The sequence below is a fragment of the Prunus avium genome, chromosome 1 (genome assembly GCF_965620075.1).
Source record: "Prunus avium chromosome 1, drPruAviu1.hap1.1, whole genome shotgun sequence".
NCBI classification, from domain to species: Eukaryota; Viridiplantae; Streptophyta; class Magnoliopsida; order Rosales; family Rosaceae; genus Prunus; species Prunus avium.
In genome coordinates this window covers 40583361-40608789 of record NC_142284.1, presented here as the reverse complement: position 1 = coordinate 40608789, position 25429 = coordinate 40583361, and the positions used below count along the sequence as shown (strand labels likewise).

Here is a 25429-nt window from a genome sequence, read left to right as displayed (position 1 = left end):
CGTGCATGCAAGTGTAATCCGTACTTGAGTTGAGTTGAGTTGATAGAAAGTTAACAATGAGGAAAGGTAAGGGAACACTACTCAGTACTGTTTTGGAGGGTTTCTTTTGCTTTTGGCATGAAGATCCGTGGGAGCTTAGCCAGCGTTGCAGCGCCGCCTGAACAAATTGATGAACACGTCCTCTACCCTTTGGCCATTTGCCATCGGGTGTACTGGCCACTTGCCATCAGTCACCTTCTACAGTATAATTATTGTTAGTGACGTCATTCTGCGACAAAAAAAGACAGGGACCACATAATAATTGTATGCTATCTTGTATTAGACGTACCGATTCTACTGTTTCCTGGAAAATAAATCTTGATGCCGTCACATGGTCAATTTGTCATGTATCGCGAGTTATAATATCATTGGACGTGGATAACATTACAGTATGAACGCCTCGCTCACCAAAAAAAATGGTTATTTATCTTAGCTTTAAAGTCACACCTGAATAATTTTAACATAAGCTATAATGACACAGGAATGTGGTGTTTTTATTTGCTCTTGCGATGGTGGCAGATAAACTGTTCTGTTCTATTCGTTTATAACTCAGTCCTTAATCTGTTTTTTTTTTTTTTTGCCAGATATAACTCAGTCCTTTTTCGCATGGGGAAAAAAAGAACATTATCTTTTGCATTCATTTGCTGTAACAACTTTCGAAGATTCCGTTAATAAAGAAAACTTCAAAGTTAGAGAATGAAGACGGATATTTTTTTCTCTTTTGTTTCAAATTTCGGTAATGAGTATAACAAAATTCAAACTCCTAACACGAGAGTAGGATTTTTGTGTTTTATTATTATTTATAATTTAGACAATTTCGAAGGTAAAAAGGAAAAGTTCAACCCCAATCCCCACGGTTCCTTACCCTCAACCACATCCCAAATTATAGTATTTTTTTTATAGACGTGGAAATTGCTACGTCTATAAAAAAAAATAGACAACCATTACAAAACGGTGAACAAACAATTTCGCATCAGGAATTGAAAGACAAATACCAAACAAAGAAAATAATATGTTATAAATTAATAGAAACCCAGCTCCCGAATTATAATTTAATAATAGAATATAGCGGATAAATATATAACATGATTTACAAAGGCGTTTAAGAATCAGAGTTGCTATTTATTTATAATCTAGTACCCTACCAGCCCTTGGCTTATTTTGATTAGTCTTCGGGCTAGTTTGGCATTGCTGTGCTTTAAAAAAAAACTGTTTCTGCTGTGCTGCGAAAATAATCAGCTATGAAAAAAAGCAGCTAGGCGTTTGGTAAACTATATTTGAAAAACTGCTGTGAGTAGTCGAAGTGTTTGGTAAAATTTTATCAGAAGTGCTTTTAGTATGTATAATGACCGAAAAGGGCATGATGATGAAATTGTTTGTTTTTTTCTTCATTCTTTTTCTACTTTAAAAAAAAGAAAACAAACTTCACTACATAATTTTTTTTTCTTTATTTAATTTACACATTGTTTTTATCACAAATTGTAATCTACAATTAGCACACATATATTACCATAAATTATAAATCAATATTGTAACAAAAGTAGTTATAAATATTGTTATATTAATAATAACAATGTGTTTTGAGGGCTTCGGAGAGGGTTAGCATAACGAATATACAAAACTTGTTCAATTTTAACATGCCCAAATAGATCACTACAATATAAAAGAAGCTAATTAGATGCATTCATTAAACTTGTAGCGATCCTATTTCTCAATGCTTCCATCTCTTGTGTTCCATTGTCATGAAGACTATGTTCTTGTTGTACATCAACATGATTGAATACCTCTTTATAACCCGTTGGTTGGCTTCCCCTACGAAAATAGCAAATAATTATCCCAATATATATTATACTGAAAGCATAAAAAAAGCAAACTTTCCTTTTCCTACATGTATGAATATTCATCTATATTATTCATGTAATAACAACAAATAATACTAATTAAAACAAAACATCCCTTAAACCCACTTCTCAATCTCAACAAGGGACAAAGAGTCCAATCATGGAGTTTTCCTAATGATTCATGAAAGAAAACCAAGAACAAGAAGAATCCACACATGAAAATAAATTGATCACCTTGACAATTGACATAAGAACAAGAACTATATAATTTTCCTAATCTTTAATATATATTACTTGAGGAACTAGCTAGCCTATTATGCCAAGAGGAGTCAAAGATGACATAAAAGTCTTAGCCAATATTTCCAGCTTACTAGGGAACATTGTTATTGAATCTCTTAGCCAAAATTTCCAGCTTACCACAATGATCAGCATGCTACAATCACTTTTGATAAAGCCCACCAACACAAAAAAATATAAATAAAAGGAAGAAAATTAAACACTTTTGTTACAATCACTTTTGTTATTTACTTTTATTTACAGTGATTTCGTATGTGAATGAAAATAAGAAAATTAAACAAAATAAAGTCATAGCAATAACGCATACAACAAATTCCACCTCAGATAGACAAAATACACCAATGTATGAGAATATCTCATCCCCTTATTTATACATTAAGGTGGACTTTTCTGTAATTGTCATTAATGATTCTCGTTGCAATGTCACCAAGTGTCAAACCAACATAAAAATGAAGTATCTAATGACTCCGAATAAATGGCCAGAATCTGTAGCAAGTTAAATACGCGAATAAATGACTCTAAGGGAATAGCATGACAAACAATTTTAAGGGGCATAGATTCAAGCTCAAGAACAACAAGAAAATAAAAAGTAGTACCTTAGCGGTTTCGTAGTATTGAACTATGTTTTGATGTTCAAACTGACTCAAAAGAGCAATCTCCTGGAAGAGAAAAAAAAAAACCAAACAAGCAAACACTGAATGAGAAGAAAAGGATCTCAGAAACAACAGTAAAGCCAGGCTCCACTCACAAACTATTACTGAATCAATTAGTATAGGCATGCAAAACCAGGACATAGGACCAGACACAACGCAAGCCTCTCACCTGTTCAAGTTGATAAACTCTTTGCACCCCCTGACTTCCTTTATCCAGCAAGGAAACTTCCTTCACAGCAATGAAGCATCCGCAACTGCAGGAAAGAAAACTCATAATCAACAAAGTTGTAAAAAATATCAGAACTGATGGAAAGTTGAAACAAGGTTAGGACAATGGAAAAATCAACACGGGACTTGACTTTTGGGGACTGGGGTTGCAATTATATATATATGTGTGTGTATATATATAGATGTATGTATATAATGAACCAGATTGGCCTAGCGGGTTTTGTTCTTGAGATTTTGGAACTGTACCAAACTATACAATGAGCTATGAACAATGATGGTTGGGTAATCTAGAGAAAAAAGGCATCTAGGACAGACATGTTTCAGAGAAAGAGAAACAAAGACAGAAGTATCTGACCCAAAGGCCAATTGAAAACCCCAGACCAAGCTAGGGAGAAAACAAAAAGTCAAACAATATGGGTATAATATTTTCAGATATATTTCATTCTCCAAAATGAGGTATTTATAATACAGGTTACAAACCCTAGTAGGGTTTAATTAGGAAATAAGTGGAATCATAATTACATAATATCTATACAAAAGGAAAAATAAATAAAACCCAAATAGAATAGGATATATTCTACTCGCCAACACTCCCCCTCAAGTTGGAGCAAAGACGTCACGCATGCCCAACTTGTCAAGCGAGTTGAGAAAGATACTTGTAGAAACAACTTTCGTAAGAACATCAGCTAACTGATACTCTGAATGGATGAAGGGGAAGGACACAATCTCTGCATCCAACTTTTCTTTAATGAAATTTCGATCAACCTCCACATGTTTTGTACGGTCATGTTGTACAGGATTATGAGCAATTGCAATCGCAGCCGTATTGTCACAATATAAATCCATGGGTTTATTAGGCCCAAAACCAAGGTCTTTCAACAATCTCCTCAACCATAGTAACTCAGATACACCATGGGCCATTCCCCGATACTCGGCCTCAGCACTAGATCTAGACACCACCTTTTGTTTCTTGCTCCTCCACGTAACAAGATTGCCACCCACAAACATAAAATACCCAGATGTCGAACGCCTATCTGTGGCTGAACCTGCCCAATCAGCATCTGTATACCCTTCTACATTCGTATGGCCATACTTGGAGAAAATTAACCCCTTGCCAGGAGTTACTTTCAGATACCTTAAAATACGAGTCACAGCCCCCATATGATCCACACTAGGAGAGTGCATAAACTGACTCACTATATTTACAGCATACGCAATGTCCGGACGGGTATGAGCTAAATAAATCAATTTCCCCACAAGTCGTTGATAACGTTCTTTATCAGTCGGAACTTGATCGGGATATATCCCCAACTTATGATTCTGCTCACTAGGGGTATCAATTGGTTTACAATCCAACATTCCAGTTTCTGCAAGTAAATCCAAAACATACTTTCTTTGGAATAGAAAAATACCATGTTTAGATCTGACAACTTCAATCCCAAGAAAATACTTTAAATCACTCAATGATTTCATCTTGAACTCAGAGGCCAGATACTTCTGAAGACTTTGTATCTCTACATGATCATCTCCAGTCACAATCATATCATCAACATAAATAATTAAAGCCGTCAATTTACCTTTATGACGCTTCAGAAACAAAGTATGATCAGAGTTACTTTGCACATACCCAAACTTCTTCATGGATGCAGCAAATCTTCCAAACCACGCTCTTGGAGACTGCTTTAATCCATACAAGGATTTCTGTAGCTTGCACACCACACCCTCCTTAGAAGTCACAGGGATACCCGGCAGAGGATCTATATATATTTCTTCCTTGAGGTCACCATGGAGGAATGCATTTTTGACATCAAATTGTAGCAGCGGCCAGTCACGGTTAGCAGCTAAGGATAAGAGTACGCGTACAGTATTGAGCTTAGCTACTGGAGCAAAAGTCTCTGTGTAATCCACTCCATATGTCTGAGTATACCCTTTTGCTACCAATCTTGCCTTGTAACGGTCAATGGAACCATCAGCCTTGTGCTTCAAAGTAAACACCCATCTGCACTCAACTGCCTTTTTTCCTTCTGGTAAAGGAACTAACTCCCAAGTAGCATTCTTGTTCAAGGCTTCCATCTCAACATGCATTGCATCTACCCAGTTTTGATCAGAAAGAGCATCCTGCAACTTAGTTGGCACACATATAATAGGTAATTGACACAAATATGATGCATACGATTTAGATAAACGATGAGTTGACATATAATGGTTAATGAGATATTTAGACTTGGCATGTATATCAGAAGAATATTGCACTTTAGGTTTCCCACGGGTAGTACGTGGGGGCAAAGAATAGGTAGGCACATCACTAGAAAGTACCTCATTATCACAACTTGATTGAGGCAATGGCAGGGCAGAGGGGGGTCTATTATCAATTTCATCTGTACGAGAGTCGCCAATATCACTGTTATGTCCTTCTGAGAGAGGCTCTTCATCTGTACGAGAGTCGCCAATATCACTGTTATGTCCTTCTGAGAGAGGCTCGAAAACACCAACAATTTCGTCAAGCGACCGGTCGTGGCTTTCCTCGCGACCGGTCGAGTCACTCGTATCGGTACTGTTGTCGCTCGTCGACGCGAGCGACCGGTCGCTTCCTATGTGCGACCGGTCGCTTCCTATGTGCGACCGGTCGTTTTCATCACAGAGTCGTTGGCGACCGGTCGCGTCTTCCCTGCGACCGGTCGCTTCCTGTTCGCCAGAAATTCCTTCTTCAGGTCCAAAAACTTCCATATTTTTCACTCCGAAACTCTTCAATTCACTCCCCCTCTCCCCCTGAATTGAAGAGGAGGGAGAGACATAGTAGGGTACTTCTTCATGAAAAGTAACATACAAAGTGACATGTACCTTCTGAGTAGGCGGGTGATAACACTTATAACCCTTCTGAGTAGTAGAATAACCAATGAAGACGCAGCGGAGAGCACAAGGATCAAGTTTACTTCGTTGATGGGAGTAGACATGAACATACGCAACACACCCAAACACCTTCGGAGGTAACTTAGAGACCGAAACCGGAGGAGTAAGAGCACACAACACATCAAGTGGAGTCTTGAAATCAAGAACCCGACTAGGAGTACGGTTAATTAAGTAGGCCGCGGCCAAGAGACCATGTCCCCAACGATGATGAGGAACAGACATATCCAACATAAGAGAGCGGGCAACTTCAAGTAACTGACGATTCTTCCTTTCAGACACGCCATTCTGTTGAGGAGGGAATGAAGTGGTAGTTTGGTGAATGATACCGTGATCACGAAAGAACTGATTCAATGTATGATTCACATATTCACCGCCATTATCGGTCCGAAAAACTTTAACATGAGCATGAAACTGAGTAGACACCATGGCACAAAAATCAGGAAGAATAGAGGCAACATCATGTTTATTCTTCATCAAATACACCCATGTTAAGCGAGTGCAGTCATCAATAAACGTAACAAACCAACGAAAACCATTTGAAGTCACACGAGCAGGACCCCATACATCAGAATGGACTAACTCAAAAGGAAAGGCAGCTTTATTATTACTTAAGGGAAAAACAGTACGGTGACTCTTGGCCATTACACAAGTCTCACATTCGAAGCTAGACTCATCACAGGAGCGGAATAAAGATGGAAACAGACGCTTAAGGTAGCCAAATGACGGGTGTCCCAAGCGACGATGCCATAACCAAATTTGCTGTTTGTCTTTGACACTGCAACGTTGAACAGTATTAACGACACGATCACGAACTGGTGCAGAAGGTAATGTCAAATAATACAACCCCCATATCCGTTTACCATGCCCAATCACCTCGTGAGTCTTGAGATCCTGAAAAGAGCAATGGGTAGGATAGAAAGTAGCAGAAGCATTAAGTGTATCAAGTAAGCGACCAACAGATAACAAGTTACAATGGATATTGGGAACTAATAACGCACGAGACAAAGACAGAGTTGGGGTGAGAGAAATGGTGCCCTCGCCAGTAATTGGAGAGGGCAAACCATTAGCACTAGTTATATATGGGTCACGGGTGTTACTAGACAACTGTTGCGTCGATTCAGCTGCATCAAAATGGATTCAGCTGCATCCTCAACTTGTGATACTCGCAAGTGCACGAGCCGTTTGGTAGTATAACATATGTAAGTGCGAGGTCGATCCCACGAGGATTGGTGATTGAATGATCCAATTTAGTTTTCCTACACAAAATAGAAGAACAAGAAAGAAAATAAATAAAACAAGAAAGAAAGAAAAGAAAATAACTCAAGTAGATAAGTTCCCAAGTTCAATTAGATTAACGGATTGATTCTAGTTAAAGTATGATTAAGCCATGGTGTTTGGTCAAAACCTTGTGTTCCTAATTCCCTAATTTGATCATTTGTTGTCTAACCTAAAATTAAGCATTAGGAACCCATTAAGCATAGAAGAACATTTTAAACAACCAAGTATGTATCTAATCCCTGTTGTCGAATGTCCATACATACTCTTCCTATTCATAGTTCAATTCGAATTAAAGCATGGTGTCTACTTGATCGGTTCATAATTGTATATCATTTTGTACCCTTCTAGCTTATGATTTGGTTATGTTTTTGAGTTAAACTTGTGCTTTTAATCTTTTTTGTGTTTATCTTTCAGTTCATTGAGCTTTAGGTAATAATGATGGCTTTAGAGAGCATAATTCATGCAATTCAAGCATGTTAAGGCCTAATTTGGATGAATGGATGAAGAGCTTAAAGACAAACTCATTTTGGCTACAGCCCCCTGCCAGTCCAGTTCCGTAGGTCATATTGCAAGCTTTGTTTCAACAACCTACATAGCTCGAATGAGGCCACATTCTTCATGACAGTTGTTCAAATTGGTGTGTACTATAACATATCCAAAATTCAGCCCCATTGGATAAATCTGGAGTCCGTTACCTAGCAAACACAGAACCATGCTCAGGATGGATCTTATCAGCGCGGAAAATGAGTTAGCAATTTGTTTTGGCCTTAACTTCTTCCTCCGACCTTGGATTGGCCCAAATAACATATGGCTGGAAAGAAGACATTCTGAACTTCAATTTAGAGTGCTTAAAGTCCTAATTTGATTAAGAGAAGCCCAAGTTGTAAGCCCTTGAAGTTGCTGGTCATGCTGACCTCAGCATGTGCTGGTTGGATGCTTGGTCATGGTGAGCTAGGTATGAGCTATCATTTCTGGTTGGAAGCTTGGTCATGGTGACATGAAGATGAGCTAGGGCTGCTGGTGGGATCTATTGGTGAAGTGCATCAACCAATTCAAGATTTTCTAATACAAGTGCATCACCCAATTTAGATTTTCTAATACAAGTGCATCAACCATTTCAGATTTTATAAAACAAGTGTTGTATGCATTAGCCATATTGAATTCAGATTTTCACTTCCCCTAGGCCTATAAATAGGGAAGTTCTCTAAGCTTGTAAACACACCCCAAGGGGGGGAGCTCTCAAACACTTCTCTAGAGCTCCCTTCCCTTCTCTCCCTCAAATTCTCTTAGTTTCATTTTCTAGTTTTCAATTGTAGTAATGAAATATTTGTGCTGAAATTCTCCTTAAGTTTTTCCAAGTTCTACTTAATTTTCATTGTTATGTAAATTCTTTTCTTTAGTTTCAAGTTTGATTAGTTTCCAAGTTTCAATTATGATTTTTGTTCTTATTCATTATGCTTATAAGTTAATATGCTAGTTTGAATGATTGATCACCATTTAGGCTTGCATGTTAGCTATCTTGGTTTGAATTAAGAGTATACACCATGCTTTAATTCGAATTGAACTATGAATAGGAAGAGTATGTATGGACATTCGACAACAGGGATTAGATACATGCTTGGTTGTTTAAATTGTTCTTCTATGCTTAATGGGTTCCTAATGCTTAATTTTAGGTTAGACAACAAATGATCAAATTAGGGAATTAGGAACACAAGGTTATGACCACACACCATGGCTTAATCATACATTAGCTAGAATCAATCCGTTAATCTAATTGAACTTGGGAACTTATCTGCTTGAGTTAGTTATTTTCTTTCTTCCTTGTTTCATTTATTTCCTTTCTTTTTCATTTCTGTTTTGTGTAGGAAAAATGAATTGGATCATTCAATCACCAATCCTCGTGGGATCGACCTCGCACTTACATATGCTATACTACCAAACGGCTCGTGCACTTGCGAGTATCACAAGTTGAGGATGCAGCTGAATCCATTTTGGTGCAGCTGTATCGACACAACAAGTTTTTGGCGCCGTTGCCGGGGATCGGTAACATTGTTTGATTCTATTTGGCTTTCCTACTTTATTTTTTTTTCTTAACTGAACAATTTCAAGTTTTAAAGTTAATGACGTTAATGGACAAGTTGTGTTTGTAGTCCAACAGAAAAGGACAATTGCCCAACAAGCAAGAGAACTGGGTTTAAGTCCCAGGTTACACAACCCATTGGCGCTTGTTGCTTTGAAGCATGGAATTGGATGTGTGTTGATATTCCTTTTCAATTTAGTTTTTATTTCCTAATCCTTTTAATTCCATTTCAAGTTTGTGTGTTTGTTTTAGAAATTTATGACAGGTTAATAAAGAGGGAGAAAGAAGGCAATTTCAAAGATAGGAAGTGTGGAGTAGTGGGAGAAGTCGCGACCTCCAAATGCATCACGCTCGACCTAATCGCTTCAAGGGGAAGTATTTCGATCCTTTCTCTTTACTTATTTTGTTTTTATTTTAGTAATTTTAAGTTTATGTTTCTTTTATATATAAAAAAAAATTTAAAAAGATTTTTTATATGAGCTGACTCGTGGTAACTCCAGTGAGCGTTTCCGTCAATACAGTGTCTAGGAGTTCTTTAGGCGACACCTTCGGTGTCTAAGAAGTTTGGGTTTTAAGCGGGACCATTGTGACCCCTCCAACCTTCCCGGATCCCCTGGCTGTGTTTTCTGAGGCCCTTAACTGGTCATCCTTGAGTTACTTGTATATTTGTGTGTTTTAATAAATTAAAAAAAAAATATATTCAATTTGCAATTTGAAACCTCTCGTTTTTCTTTTCTGTTTCTTTTCTTTGTGTCATTTTCAGTTTTCCTTCCCACACCAATGATAAATCTTGAGTCTAACTTCTAATATGGCTCTTAGGAATTTGATAAGCATTGTGTTAGGTCTGAATCTTATTCTTTTGCTAGCTAAGTCTCACATAATTATTCTTGAGCTTTCTATGCACCTAAGCCATGACTATACACCTCTTGCATGTCTTACCCAATTGTATGCATTTTTTTTTGCTTGTGTGATTCACTGGAATGTTAAGTTATAACTAAGATATGATTTAGGCCATCTTTGTTAAGCCTCTTTCTTTTTCCTCCATCAACCCATACAATACATATTCCATTGTAAACCATTTTGTGCCCAAACACTTAGCCATTTCTTTCTATCACCTTATCATCTATTAAATATCCTACCATCTAGGGGACATGTAGAGTATGATTGTATTTGAGATTGTAATGTATTCAAGGCAATAAATGAGCTATAAAAAAAAATCAAAAGAAAAAGAGAAAAGAAGTGTGGCCAATGTAGTCACGACCCTAGGGTGATATAAGGAGAAATCAAGGTGATCTAGGGTAAAGAGCCGCAAAATTGGGCCAAATATTATACAAAGTGTGTAAATGTCAAAATCAAATTGTGAAGTGATTCAATTGCAAAATCTGGTGTTGTGAGCTTTTCAATTTATGTGCCTTACATTTCAAACGTCCATGATCTTGTTTACATGTCATGCTCTACTTTGCTCCTTAGACTTTGTGTTTTCATATCCATTCTTTGTCTAACCATTACCATAACCGCATTACAGCCATGAGTAAAGTCCTATTGATCTTGGTTTAGCTTGGCAAACTTGTGTTCATTCTTGCAGGAATTCATATCGTTGTTTGAGAAGCATGAGTTGTATCTTCATGGCTACTACACACACACACACCTTGAGCATGATTTTTGTGAGATTGTGGTAGCACTTGAATAATGTTTAGAACTTCCTTAGTGCTTGTTTTGTTCCTTGTTGAGCCATGTCTATGAAGTTTAACATTTCTGTTCGGTTGGAAGGTTAACGTTTTTGTTTTTTGTTTTGTTTTTGTTTTTTGTTTTGCTTAAGTACTAACAAATCTATTAAGTTTTCTAACCATTTTGTTTTGTAGAGTTAGAAAAACGTTTGTGGGTATCGTATCTGTTAAACCCTCAGGAGACACAACTCCTCCTACTAGGGATGCCTAGAGGTTTAAAGGCTTGTTGCATATGCTCAATGCAATCGAGTTACCTACGAAAGTGGTCTAGTTAACTTCTTATTTTGTTTTATTTTTCTTCGTTTTCCTTTTGTTTTGCTCGAGGACTAGCAAAATCTAGGTTTGGGGGTATTTGATCGGTTCATAATTGTATATCATTTTGTACCCTTCTAGCTTATGATTTGGTTATGTTTTTGAGTTAAACTTGTGCTTTTAATCTTTTTTGTGTTTATCTTTCAGTTCATTGAGCTTTAGGTAATAATGATGGCTTTAGAGAGCATAATTCATGCAATTCAAGCATGTTAAGGCCTAATTTGGATGAATGGATGAAGAGCTTAAAGACAAACTCATTTTGGCTACAGCCCCCTGCCAGTCCAGTTCCGTAGGTCATATTGCAAGCTTTGTTTCAACAACCTACATAGCTCGAATGAGGCCACATTCTTCATGACAGTTGTTCAAATTGGTGTGTACTATAACATATCCAAAATTCAGCCCCATTGGATAAATCTGGAGTCCGTTACCTAGCAAACACAGAACCATGCTCAGGATGGATCTTATCAGCGCGGAAAATGAGTTAGCAATTTGTTTTGGCCTTAACTTCTTCCTCCGACCTTGGATTGGCCCAAATAACATATGGCTGGAAAGAAGACATTCTGAACTTCAATTTAGAGTGCTTAAAGTCCTAATTTGATTAAGAGAAGCCCAAGTTGTAAGCCCTTGAAGTTGCTGGTCATGCTGACCTCAGCATGTGCTGGTTGGATGCTTGGTCATGGTGAGCTAGGTATGAGCTATCATTTCTGGTTGGAAGCTTGGTCATGGTGACATGAAGATGAGCTAGGGCTGCTGGTGGGATCTATTGGTGAAGTGCATCAACCAATTCAAGATTTTCTAATACAAGTGCATCACCCAATTTAGATTTTCTAATACAAGTGCATCAACCATTTCAGATTTTATAAAACAAGTGTTGTATGCATTAGCCATATTGAATTCAGATTTTCACTTCCCCTAGGCCTATAAATAGGGAAGTTCTCTAAGCTTGTAAACACACCCCAAGGGGGGGAGCTCTCAAACACTTCTCTAGAGCTCCCTTCCCTTCTCTCCCTCAAATTCTCTTAGTTTCATTTTCTAGTTTTCAATTGTAGTAATGAAATATTTGTGCTGAAATTCTCCTTAAGTTTTTCCAAGTTCTACTTAATTTTCATTGTTATGTAAATTCTTTTCTTTAGTTTCAAGTTTGATTAGTTTCCAAGTTTCAATTATGATTTTTGTTCTTATTCATTATGCTTATAAGTTAATATGCTAGTTTGAATGATTGATCACCATTTAGGCTTGTGTTGCGTAGATTTAGCTCCAAGTTGAGGATGCAACTGAATCCATTTTGGTGCAGCTAATCTACGCAACAAGTTTTTGGCGCCGTTGCCGGGGATCGGTAACATTGTTTGATTCTATTTGGCTTTCCTACTTTAATTTTTTTTTTCTTAACTGGACAATTTCAAGTTTTAAAGTTAATGACGTTAATGGACAAGTTGTGTTTGTAGTCCAACAGAAAAGGACAATTGCCCAACAAGCAAGAGAACTGGGTTTAAGTCCCAGCTTACACAACCCATTGGTGCTTGTTGCTTTGAAGCATGGAATTGGATGTGTGTTGATTTTCCTTTTCATTTTAGTTTTTATTTCCTAATCATTTTAATTCCATTTCAAGTTTGTGTGTTTGTTTTAGCAATTTATGACAGCTTAATAAAAATGGAGAGAGATGGCAACTTCAAAGATAGGAAGTGTGGAGTAGTGGGAGAAGTCGCGACCTCCAAATGCATCACGCTCGACCTAATTGCTTCAAGGGGAAGCATTTCAATCCTTTCTCTTTATTTGTTATTATTTTAATCCTTAACCTAGAACAATTGAGAACTACAAAGGGAAACTAAGAGAATTTGAGGGAGAGAAGGGAAGGGAGCTCTAGAGAAGTGCTTGAGAGCTCCCCCCCTTGGGGTGTTATTACAAGCTTAGAGAACTTCCCTATTACTAATTTTACACAACACACAAACACAATACAAATTGGAAACTAAAAATGAAGTAAGGAAGATAAAAGAAATGAAACAACACAAACAACCAATTAAAAATACCCGCAAGTGCACGAATCTAATGAAGTATAGATTATGTAAGTACGGGGTCGATCCCACGAAGAACTTGTCGGTTTCCTATAAGTTCTAATTTGAGTACGTAAAGAACACTAATTTTACACAACACACAAACACAATACAAATTGGAAACTAAAAATGAAGTAAGGAAGATAAAAGAAATGAAACAACACAAGAAAACAAAGAAAAACACAAACAGCACTTTCTATCACCCGTTTATCACCATTTGGACAGATTCGTTTCTCTGTTTTTCAGTTTCGACCTCTGTCCAGTTTTTGACCTATAACTTTCCAACCGTTTATCCAAAATTCACGTTCTTTATACGGTTGGAATCAGCACAGAAAATGAAAGAACACAACGCGGACCAAAAGTCCAAAACAATTACGGAAACAAACAAAATTCAGTGACAAAGACACAAAACGTGTCAAACACGCAACTCACACACACATTGGGGGGGGTTTTTGATTTGGTTCAAGTGACCTATTTCTATTGCATGAAAGTAAATGGACTTTGAATTTAAATGTGAATGGCAGAGATGAATTATCAAAATGTGAAATTAAAATGTAACAAACACTAGGGTTTCGGAATCCACCCTAAACAATTCTACCCATGTTCATGGATACTCAAGTGATGAACTCTAAATGTATTGATGAAGATGTTCGCAATCAAGACCATGGGTCGTGGCTCAAGACGCATTGATTCTCTCTAATATACGTAAAGTGCATGGTTCGTGCTACAATACTTGTGCCCTCCTCATAACCGAACCTAGGTATGGTTCGTACTTCAATTCGATTGCAAGGAAAACCCATTAAGTTCAAAGAGAATATGAACATCACAAGAACCCTAATAGCATGGTGTTTACATTAGGTATTCAAGAAACCAATTCACATGGATGGTTCTTACTCCATCCATCTATTGCTTAGGAAAACATGAAGATACACATAATCCCAACAACCTCAAGAAGCATGCTTTCAAAGGTAATCAATCAAGGAAAACACACATCAAGGATAGATTAATTTGGTGAATTGGAATTCATCAATTGTTGTCAAGAAACCAATTCACATGATGCTCACTTAAACAAGTTCAATCATTTGTTGCTAATTAGAAATTGTGTTCTTGGTTATCTTACACAACTTCTCAACTTTAGCTACATGCATACAACCTAAGGTGATTAAGCAAAGGAAGCAAACACATATCATAAAATTCAATTAGTGAATGGGGTTCATCAACAACATCTAGAAATTCATACACTCAAGCATCAAAACAATAAGGTAATCATGTTTAGGGCTTCAACCTAAGCCCTAGCTATGGAGTTTAGTTGCTCATACTTATTCCAAATACAAACTCGAAATATAACTAGAAGGAGTTTACAGATTTGGAAATGATGAAAGCTTGAAGTCTTCAATGGTGGAAGTCTTCTCCTTTCTTCCTTGGCTGCACCTCCTTCTCCTTCCTTGCTCTTAGCTCCCCAAAAGCTGCTCTCAAGTTGTGTAGAATGTGGAATAGCCTGATTTCCCACGATCAAAAGGCTCCCAATATCAGATTGCAATTTTGACTTCTCCTCCCTCTCTCCTCCTTTCCAGCTTTTACCTTTTAATATAAAACTACCACCTTTGATAAAGCCTTAGCCCATTGTCCCCTTGCCATGATGGAGCTTTGACTTCACAAAGATGCCAAAAGCTCAGAAAATATCTATTTTACAAATGTAATTCCTTGTTACCAAGAGTTATGGTAACAAGAAGTTAAGATGACACAAGGGAGGTAAAAGCTGGCCAAATCCGGATTTCCAGAACTGTGGTAACATGATGGATTGGTTGGATAGGCAATACTTGTCCAATGAAGCTCAAATTTGGATATGTTGTAGTTAACATCCATTGGAACAAGTCTCATGAAGATCATGACCTCATCCGAGCAACAGAGCATGTTGATCCCAGGCCAAGAAGTTGACCTACGAAAATGAACAAAAACAGAATTTATAACTAATAATGCACTTTTAGCTCATTTTCATCCCAACCAAGGCAAAATCTAAGAAAACACAAAAAGGAAGTAAAAAGCTATAAAATGTCAAGAACTAACTCAAAATAGTGGGTGAATAACATGAAAAATCATGTGTAAAAATGAACCGAACAAACTTCCCAAACTTATCTTTTGCTAGTCCTCGAGCAAAACAGAAACTAAAACAAGACTCGAAACAAAACTTTTCGAACACTTTCCAAAGAGAGAGTGACTCATGCAAATGACTCAAAAATTTTCACAAGAAAAACTTAGTTTAGACATTAGTCACAAGGCGGCAAAGTTCAGAACACAACATGCTCAAGTGTAGTAGTGTGATGGCCAAATGAAACTCATTCTCCAATTTCAGTTTTCACACAACTTCAAAAAATCATACCAAGCATAAATGTAACTTCAAATCTCACCAAAGTTGTCCTCTCACAAATGAATCACTCGGGAGAGGGTTACAATGCATCACTCAATAATAGACATGAGAATAGAGTTAAACCATAAGGGACTTAACTCAAAATTAGCAAGCTGAAAAACATGCATGAATATGATCTCAAGAAGGATGCTAAACACTCAAAAGCTGAAAAATGTGTGCAAATCAACCACATGACATTTAGGATCAATTTAGGTCTTTATTATAGGTTGTAATGGGGCTAAGGGTGTAAGGTGAGTAAGAAATGAAGGATATGGATACAATAAAGTCCAAGGAACTCACAATGTAAGAGCATATAATCGTTGACTAAAAGACTTTGAAACATCACGCTTAAGATTTTCAATTTTTTTTTTTTTTTTTTTTTTTTTTTTTTTTTTTTAGGGGTGATCAAATAGACCACAAAGCCTTGTACCTCCACTAATTATGATTCACACTCCTTCCTTCCATTCGAACAACCAAGAAACATGGAATTGGATTTGAAACCATTGCCACTTAACCACAACTTTTCTCTTTTCTTTCACCCTTTGAGTGAAGTACTCTTTTTTTTTTTTTTTTTTTTTTTTTTTGAAATGTAATAACCCTTCCCAAACTTAGCATGAAAAACATATCTAAATTAAAGCTCATGAGTTCCTTAGAAAGGTATATTCTTGTTTTTCAGGCTAAGGCTAGAAGTAAAAATTGGTTACTTGAAAGAAAAGGCTTACATACATATAGGCTCAAGGTGGTTAACAATGGAAAATCATGCTTAAGCATGCATACGGTTAGCTTGAAAGGCACAAACGGTCCAAAGAGGGCCTCAATATCATTTCTCAAATGTCATGTAATCAAATTGCACAAGAATGAGTGACTTTTAAGTGCTCAACCAAATCAATGAATAATGAGATCAAACAACAACTCGGATGACAAGAAAATAAGAATATGTGTATAACACTCATGAATTGAAGCAAAAGGCTCAAAGCTCACATTATATGGTTATACAAGTCTAATTCATGCTTGATACAATTCTTTGGATCATGCAAATCCCTCAACTGGAGAATTATGAAACAAATGGCAAGTGCATAGAGGGTTTCAAACATATCATGCTAGAACGATGCCATTTCATCGTATATGTCCGGAAAGTGACTTGAAAACAAAAAGATTCAAAACAGAAAAGAAAACAAAATAAAAGAAAGCAAGAGTTTAAGTGAAACGAAAAAGACTTGCTATCCCTTCCCAAACTTAAAAATAAACATTGTCCTCAATGTTAAAGAACTTAGGCATCAACAATGTTATAACAAGAAATAAAGGGAATAAAGCAAGTAAAAACAAGAACAAACAAGAAATACAACTACAACACGGCTGCAAAACAAAACGAAACAAAACAAAACAAAACCAAACTTAACCAAACAAAACAAAACAAAACAAGCAGAACAGTAAGCCCTAACAACAGTCCTACGCACGCAGAAATCCAACCCAAAGAAACGCACAAACCAAAATGAAAGCCCAACCCAAAGGAAAGCCCAAAAGCGAAGGAAGTATATAAAACAAAGAAACTGAGTCAGAAACACAAAGAGCGAGGACTCAGAAAAATAAAAAAAAGTGGGCCCTGATGTCTCGGCTCCTGTGAGTCACGGGATACAAAGTGAGAGACGTGCCGACAAGCAGAGGTCTCTCTCACGGTCCCAAGCCAGAATTATTGCCTTCATAGGAAGGCGTGACGACTTTCGTTTCTTGAAAGCGCTGAAAGGCGGAAATGCAATTAAAGGGGTTGGGGAACAGGTGAGGCGATAGAGGGGGATAGGCCGCAAGGGCCGCGCCAAACCAAAAGCGCAGTGGCTAGGGTTACGTAGAAACTAACTCTATAAAAGAAGAAGAGAAAGAGTTGGGGCAAAACACACAAAACTCAGAAACACACAAAAGAGAAAAGCAAGAACAAAAGAAAAGAAAGTTCAAATGGCCTCTTCCTACCCATTCTCGCTGGATCTCAACCTAGCTCAACCAACTCAGACTCAGGGCCAAGCAGTGGCACCAGTGTGGATGCCCTACTTTGCCTCAGCACGGGGGCACGTGACAGTGAATGACTCGATACTGCTGGACAACGATGTTGCCCTTGGAGTTGCTAGAAATCTAGTGACTCCCAAGGATATACGGGTGCTGGGATCAAGGGATGACAACCGGGTCGTGAGCGATGCTCTGGCACTAAGCGTGCAAAGCACAGCAACAGTCGCAAGTGTGGGTCATCGCCTAATTGCGAAGTCCCATGAGGTGGAGGTGCTAAGAGGTCAGTTGGCGGCAGAGCGAAGTATGGTTGAAGAGTGCCAGAGTATTATTAAAAGTTTAAAAACAGAAAGGGCAAGGATACTAGAGGTGAATCGACACCAGCTGGAGGCGTTGCGGGAAGAGAACAAAAATCTCTCAAAGATGGTAAGTGTTTACGCCCATGACATGAGAAAGCAGCTGGAGGACATAGACCGACCGGGAAAACGCAAGAAAACAGACCGCGAGAGTGGTTACGCTCAAGCTAAGAATGCAATCTTTGGGAGCTCGAGTGATGAGCCCCAAGAGGCTGTGCGTGAAGCCCCGGAAGTGGATAGCCAAAGGGCTAAACTCAAGGGTCCTATGGTCGAGACACCGAGCACTGGAAAAAAATGATTCTAGTGTATTATTGGTGTGCCTGTTTGTCTTTGCCTTTCGGTGAATTTTTTTTTTTTTTTTTTTTTTTTTTTTTTTTTTTTTCAATTTCTCGTTTTCGGAAATAAAAGAAAAGAAAGTTGCAAAAGACAAAGAAGAAAAACAAAACACACTTCCCAAACTTGAATAAAGGGAATGCGACAAACTAAAAAGAAACAAAGCACACTTCCCCAACGGAAATAAAACAAAGACGACAAACTAAAAAGAAATCAAAACACAATGAACCAGAAAACAGGGAGGGAAAGAAAGTAAAGTGAAAGCAGAAATGCTTCCCTGTTTAACTTGACTCATCCGCAAATTGCTCCGGAAATACAAAGTGGTGTCGGCTCCCCTATGAGAATAAGTCTATTTAAACCACTTCTCGGTTGAAAGAAGGAGCATCCTGCATTTCAACCTGCAAACTCAAGAAAAACCATCAAAAAGCCCAGACAGAAAAATCAATGGCATCCCCAGATATGCTTGTTGATGACCTTAACCTTGAGTTGTCGCTTGCACCACCAAATGCCCAGATACGGGCTCCTCCAAACCCTATCTTCCCAAACTCCTCATACCATCATGGCTCGGCCTCAAACTTCTCTGAGGTGGTGCCGCGAAGGGCAGTAATGCCGGAGGGCATGACTGTCAGCAGACTTACAGTTGCAGATCATCTGCATGTGGCGCAGAGGTCTGACCAGATGGCAGTGGACGAGTCCCACAATCTAACCGTGCTCAACGCGGTCTCGGCCACAAATTTGGGCATGCGCCTACTGGCGAGAACACGAGAGTGCGGGGCACTGAGTGAGGAGGTGGCGGCCCTGAAAGCTCTGGTGGCGGACCTGCAGAAGCGGCTCTACAGTGCCAGCCAGCATGTAGAGATGCTGCAAAAGAGGAATGAAGATCATGTAGAGCTGTTGCAGGTTCTACAAGCAAGAACAGACAGAGGCAATTAGTAGAAGCCTCAGGTGGTGCAAAATGCAACAATGAACATGTGATTGAGAAATTTATGTTTTTTTTTTTTTTTTTTTTTTTTTTTTTTTTTTTTTCAAGTTTGTGTTTGGAATCACATGTATGGAATGAAATAAACATTTGAGCCAAAGTTCAGTGTGTGCAATCATGAAGCAATTTACTTCCCAAACTTAACAACAAAATAGAAACACAAACAAGTAAAGGAAAGTAAAAGTAAGAAAAACAAAGAGAAACAACAAGAAAATCGAAATTACCTTGGTTGGAGATTGAAATCCTAACTCAAAAGGAAAATAAATAAATAAAGTAAAATAAAAGTAAGTTTGAGTCTAGAGAAACTCCACTTTGAAGCGATTAGGACGACAACAAACTTCTTCTATTCACCTTGGGTTGCCTCCCAAGAAGCGCTAAGTTTAAAGTCTTTTGCCGGACTTCCAACATACTTGGGTCACTTGGGGGGTTTTGGCTCAATCGCCTCCTTGTGCCGAACATGAAGTTTCTTCAAATCCCTTTGCCATCTAATCAACCCATTTCGTATTCTTTTCTTTTTATGCACATGAGTAGGTTTCAAAAGCAATTTTAAGCGCTCTTCAATACGTGGATTAGATGGAGGAGGCACATATTTAGGGTCGGGTGGCCTTCTCATTTGAGTAGAAGGAGTGACATTGAACATATGATTGGTGCTTGGAACATGGATGTTCAGCTTGTCTTCCTTTAGTACTTCAAAAACAGAATATGGCATTAGATTAATTGAAGCACCGAAATCAATTAAAGGTTCCTCAAACAATTTATCACCAACTATACAAGGAATTGTGAAACTTCCTGGATCTTGCAAATTGGGAGGAAGCTTCCTTTGCAAAACAGCAGAAACCTCTTCCGTTAATGCAACAGTTTCGCATTCCTTGAGCTTGTTTGCATCCAAGGAAGGAATATTGACTTGCACTTGCTTGAAAGTTTCCAATATGTCCTTGGCATGTTGATTTTTCCTAGAACTCATCAACCTGTGAGGAAAAGGATGAAATCAACAAGGGGGAAGATAAACAAGCAGCATCTTCACCTGAGTGGATCCCAAAGCATGAACTTGCAAGAAGGGCAAGAAAGGAGAACATACTCTTCCTATTCATAGTTCAATTCGAATTAAAGCATGGTGTATACTCTTAATTCAAACCAAGATAGCTAACATGCAAGCCTAAATGGTGATCAATCATTCAAACTAGCATATTAACTTATAAGCATAATGAATAAGAACAAAAACCATAATTGAAACTTGGAAACTAATTCAACTTGAAAACTTAAGAAAAGAATTTACATAACAAAGAAAAATAAATTACAACTAAGAAAACATTAAGGAAACTAAGAGAACTTTGAGGAAGAAAGGAAGTGTTTGAGAACTTTGAGGAGGGAGAAGAAAGTGTTTGGGAACTTTAGAGAATTTTGGAAGAACATGTGTTTGAGAGCTTTGAGGATTTTGGAAGGGAATGTGTTTAAGACATGGGGAATTTGGAAGAGAGTGTTTGAGAACTTGGAGGATTTGGAGAAGAAAGTAGAGAGGTGTTTTGAGAGCTTTGTGGATTTTGGAAGAGAGTGTTTAGGAACTTTGAGAATTTGGAAGAGAGTGGTTGAGAACTTGGAGGATGTTTGTGAACTTGGAGAATTTGAGAACTTAGGGAAGGAAGAGAAATGTGTTTGTGAAGTGTTTGAGACATGGAGACTTTTGGAAGAGAAGGGAAGTAGAGAGATGTTTGAGAACTTTGAGGATTTTGGAAGAACATGTGTTTGAAAGCTTTAGAGAATTAGAAGAAGAGAAAGGAAAAGTGTTTGATATTTAGTACAAAGAAAATTTAATAGAATGATCTTATTACAACAATTGAGAACTACAAAGGGAAACTAAGAGAATTTGAGGGAGAGAAGGGAAGGGAGCTCTAGAGAAGTGTTTGAGAGCTCCCCCCCCTTGGGGTGTTATTACAAGCTTAGAGAACATCCCTATTTATAGGCCTAGGGGAAGTGAAAATCAGAATTCAATAAGACTAATGCATACAACACTTGAATTATAAAATCTGAAATGGTTGATGCACTTGTATTAGAAAATCTGAAATGGGTGATGCACTTGTATTAGAAAATCTTGAATTGGTTGATGCACTTCACCACTAAATCCCACCAGCAGCCCTAGCTCATCTTCATGTCACCATGACCAAGCTTCCAACCAGAAATGATAGCTCATACCTAGCTCACCATGACCAAGCATCCAACCAGCACATGCTGAGGTCAGCATGACCAGCAACTTCAAGGGCTTACAACTTGGGCTTCTCTTAATCAAATTAGGACTTTAAGCACTCTAAATTGAAGTTCAGAATGTCTTCTTTCCAGCCATATGTTATTTGGGCCAATCCAAGGTCGGAGGAAGAAGTTAAGGCCGAAACAAATTGCTAACTCATTTTCCGCGCTGATAAGATCCATCCTGAGCATGGTTCTGTGTTTGCTAGGTAACGGACTCCAGATTTATCCAATGGGGCTGAATTTTGGATATGTTATAGTACACACCAATTGGAGCAACTTTCATGAAGAATGTGGCCTCATCCGAGCTATGTAGGTTGCTGAAACAAAGCTTGCAATATGACCAACGGAACTGGACTGGCAGGGGGCTGTAGCCATAATGAATTTGTCTTTAAGCTCTTCATCAATTCATCCAAATTAGGCCTTAACATGCTTGAATTGCATGAATTATGTTCTCCAAAGCCATCATTGTTACCTAAAGCTCAATTAACTGAAAGATAAACACAAAAAGGATTAAAAGCACAAGTTTAACTCAAAAACATAACCAAATCATAAGCTAGAAGGGTAAGAAATAATATACAATTATGAACCGATCAGCTTGCATGTTAGCTATCTTGGTTTGAATTAAGAGTATACACCATGCTTTAATTCGAATTGAACTATGAATAGGAAGAGTATGTATGGACATTCGACAACAGGGATTAGATACATGCTTGGTTGTTTAAATTGTTCTTCTATGCTTAATGGGTTCCTAATGCTTAATTTTAGGTTAGACAACAAATGATCAAATTAGGGAATTAGGAACACAAGGTTATGACCACACACCATGGCTTAATCATACATTAGCTAGAATCAATCCGTTAATCTAATTGAACTTGGGAACTTATCTGCTTGAGTTAGTTATTTTCTTTCTTCATTGTTTCATTTATTTCCTTTCTTTTTCATTTCTGTTTTGTGTAGGAAAAATGAATTGGATCATTCAATCACCAATCCTCGTGGGATCGACCTCGCACTTACATATGCTATACTACCAAACGGCTCGTGCACTTGCGAGTATCACAAGTTGAGGATGCAGCTGAATCCATTTTGGTGCAGCTGTATCGACACAACACTACTCTTAATTCAAACCAAGATAGCTAACATGCAAGCCTAAATGGTGATCAATCATTCAAACTAGCATATTAACTTATAAGCATAATGAATAAGAACAAAAACCATAATTGAAACTTGGAAACTAATTAAACTTGAATGCTTAAGAAAGAATGTACATTACAAATAAAAGTAAAGTGGAACAAAGAAAACTTGAAGAAAAATTCAGTAAACTCATTTTATTACAACAATTGACAACTTGAAAGAAAACTAAGAGAATTTGAGGGAGAGAAGGGAAGGGAGCTCTAGAGAAGTGTTTGAGAGCTCCCCCCCTTGGGGTGTGTTTTGAAGCTTGAAGGCTTCTCTATTTATAGGGCTAAGAGGGAGGAACAACATGATGAAATCCAACACCACCATTCCTCTTTTAATACAACCCATAACTCACACTTCATCTTGTCTATGTTAGTGTGGTTGGAATCAATCTCATCCCATACTTCTTTTGCTGCACCTCAAGCTTTCTTCACATGGGATCAAAGGTGATCAATTGTGGCTGCCTTTTGCTGCCAACCCATGTGGTCTTCTTTTGGTTGTTGAACAAAAACGAGTCTTTTGAACCAGACTTGGTGTAGGAAGGCCAGAGGTTTAAAAACGTATCCAATGGGGCTCAAATTTGGATATGTTATAGTAGACACCCATTGGAACAACTTCTATGAAGAAAGTATTCCCATCGGAGTAGTAGAAGTGTGCGTTTTGGGCCTTGCAATTTGGCTGCCGAACATAGACTGGAATTGACTTCATTTCATTTATGCTTTACATGCATGCACATGCTTTCTCTTTAATAGCTCCATCATGTACCAACTTGATCCTTTAGACTTTCATAGCTGGAATGCCTCCCCAATTCACTCATTATGTTGGATCCAAAGTCAGTTGCAGCATGGGTGAGGCACATGGCTTAAAGGAGGAGACAAGGCTCAAAGCTGGCAGCTGCAAATCCTCCTGAGCATGGTTCAGTGTTGGACGGGATAAGGACTCCACATATGTTCAATTGGGCTGAATTTTGGATATGTTATACTAGACACCCAATTGAACAACTTCTATGAAGAATGTCTCCTCATCCGAGCCCTAGAGAATGCTGATCCAAGGCCAAGAAGTTGACCTACGAAACTGGGCCGGAAATGGGCTGTAGCCAAAATTAGTTTGTCTTTAAGCTCATATTCCTCATATGCCAATCAGCCCTTAACATGCATGGATTGCAACAAATGTTATCTCTTGCTATCTTAACCTACAAAACACACAAACAGAAGTAAGTGACTCAAAATAAAGAGAAACTAAGCAAAGTCACTAAGTAAAGAAGGCATGCAAGTGTATGAAATTATGGACTTATCAAAACAGAAAATGGATTAAAAGCACAAGTTTAACTCAATAACATAACCAAATCATAAGCTAGAAGGGTACAAAATTATATACAATTATGAACCGATCAACAACTCATCAAAAAATTTAGCATTATAAGTCATATGATCAGAAGCACCAGTGTCAATTATCCAAGTATTAGAGCCAGTACCTGGAATAGAGTCAGAAACACGCAAATTTGCAGAAGCAGCTGCAGCACCAACAATGGAATTATCACCCATGATTGTAGCAGAAACTCAACAAATCACGCAGGGTATACAACAGATCACAGCACAGACACAAATATGGCAGATGCATGAAGACAACAGAGGCACAAACACAGTAGAGGCAGATGCATGAACACAGTAGAGGCACGTAGTAAAGGCACAAACACGACAGAGCACAAGGCACAAACACAGTAGAGGCAGATGCACGAACACAGTAGAGGCACAAACACCACAGAGCACACAGCGGAACACGGGAAAGGCACAGACACAAGAACCCTAAAAGAAATTATGGCACACAATAGAACACGGGTGGGCACAACACACACAGGTCACCAGAAAGTCGGCTCTGATACCAAGTCAAACAATATGGGTAGAATATTTTCAGATATATTTCATTCTCCAAAAGGAGGTATTTATAATACAGGTTACAAACCCTAGTAGGGTTTAATTAGGAAATAAGTGGAATCATAATTACATAATATCTATACAAAAGGAAAAATAAATAAAACCCAAATAGAATAAGATATATTCTACTCGCCAACACAAAACCTTGCCAAAAAGCAACGAGAGACAAACCCAGTACAAAAAACTCTCTCTCTATCTCTCTCCCGTGTCTTCCCCCTAAAGCCCCAAGAACACAAAGCCCCCAATCTCATATAAACCAAAAAAAACCTAATTTCATTACATATATAAACCCAAAAATCATAAATGTAATGAAAAGATGAACTTACTGATGAGTAGCTGATTGTTGTTAGCAATGAACTTCCTTGATTGAGACTGGAATTTTGAGATAGCGAAGGAAGAAGAAGAAAAGTGAGAAGAGCAGAGAGTGAAGGTCTCAGAGAGAGTGAAGGTCTCAGAGAGAGTGAAGATCGCGAGATATTTTGTGAGAGGGACAAACGTTGTCCTTTCGTAAAATGTTTAGGGGTATTATAGGAATAATGAAACTTTCATTAATCAAAAAATCGGCTCTTTTTTTAAGCAGCTTTTGAAA

General features: G+C 38.0%; 1 long non-coding RNA gene across 1 annotated transcript; it reads right to left on the bottom strand.

Annotated features, from left to right (window-relative positions):
- Positions 1 to 1580: 1580 nt before the first annotated feature.
- Positions 1581 to 25291, bottom strand: LOC148297829 (uncharacterized). Its single transcript, XR_015833011.1, has 4 exons — positions 25167 to 25291; positions 3000 to 3084; positions 2774 to 2836; positions 1581 to 1851 (listed from the first exon to the last, which is right to left on the bottom strand). It is a non-coding gene; the product is annotated as an uncharacterized LOC148297829 (long non-coding RNA).
- Positions 25292 to 25429: the final 138 nt, after the last annotated feature.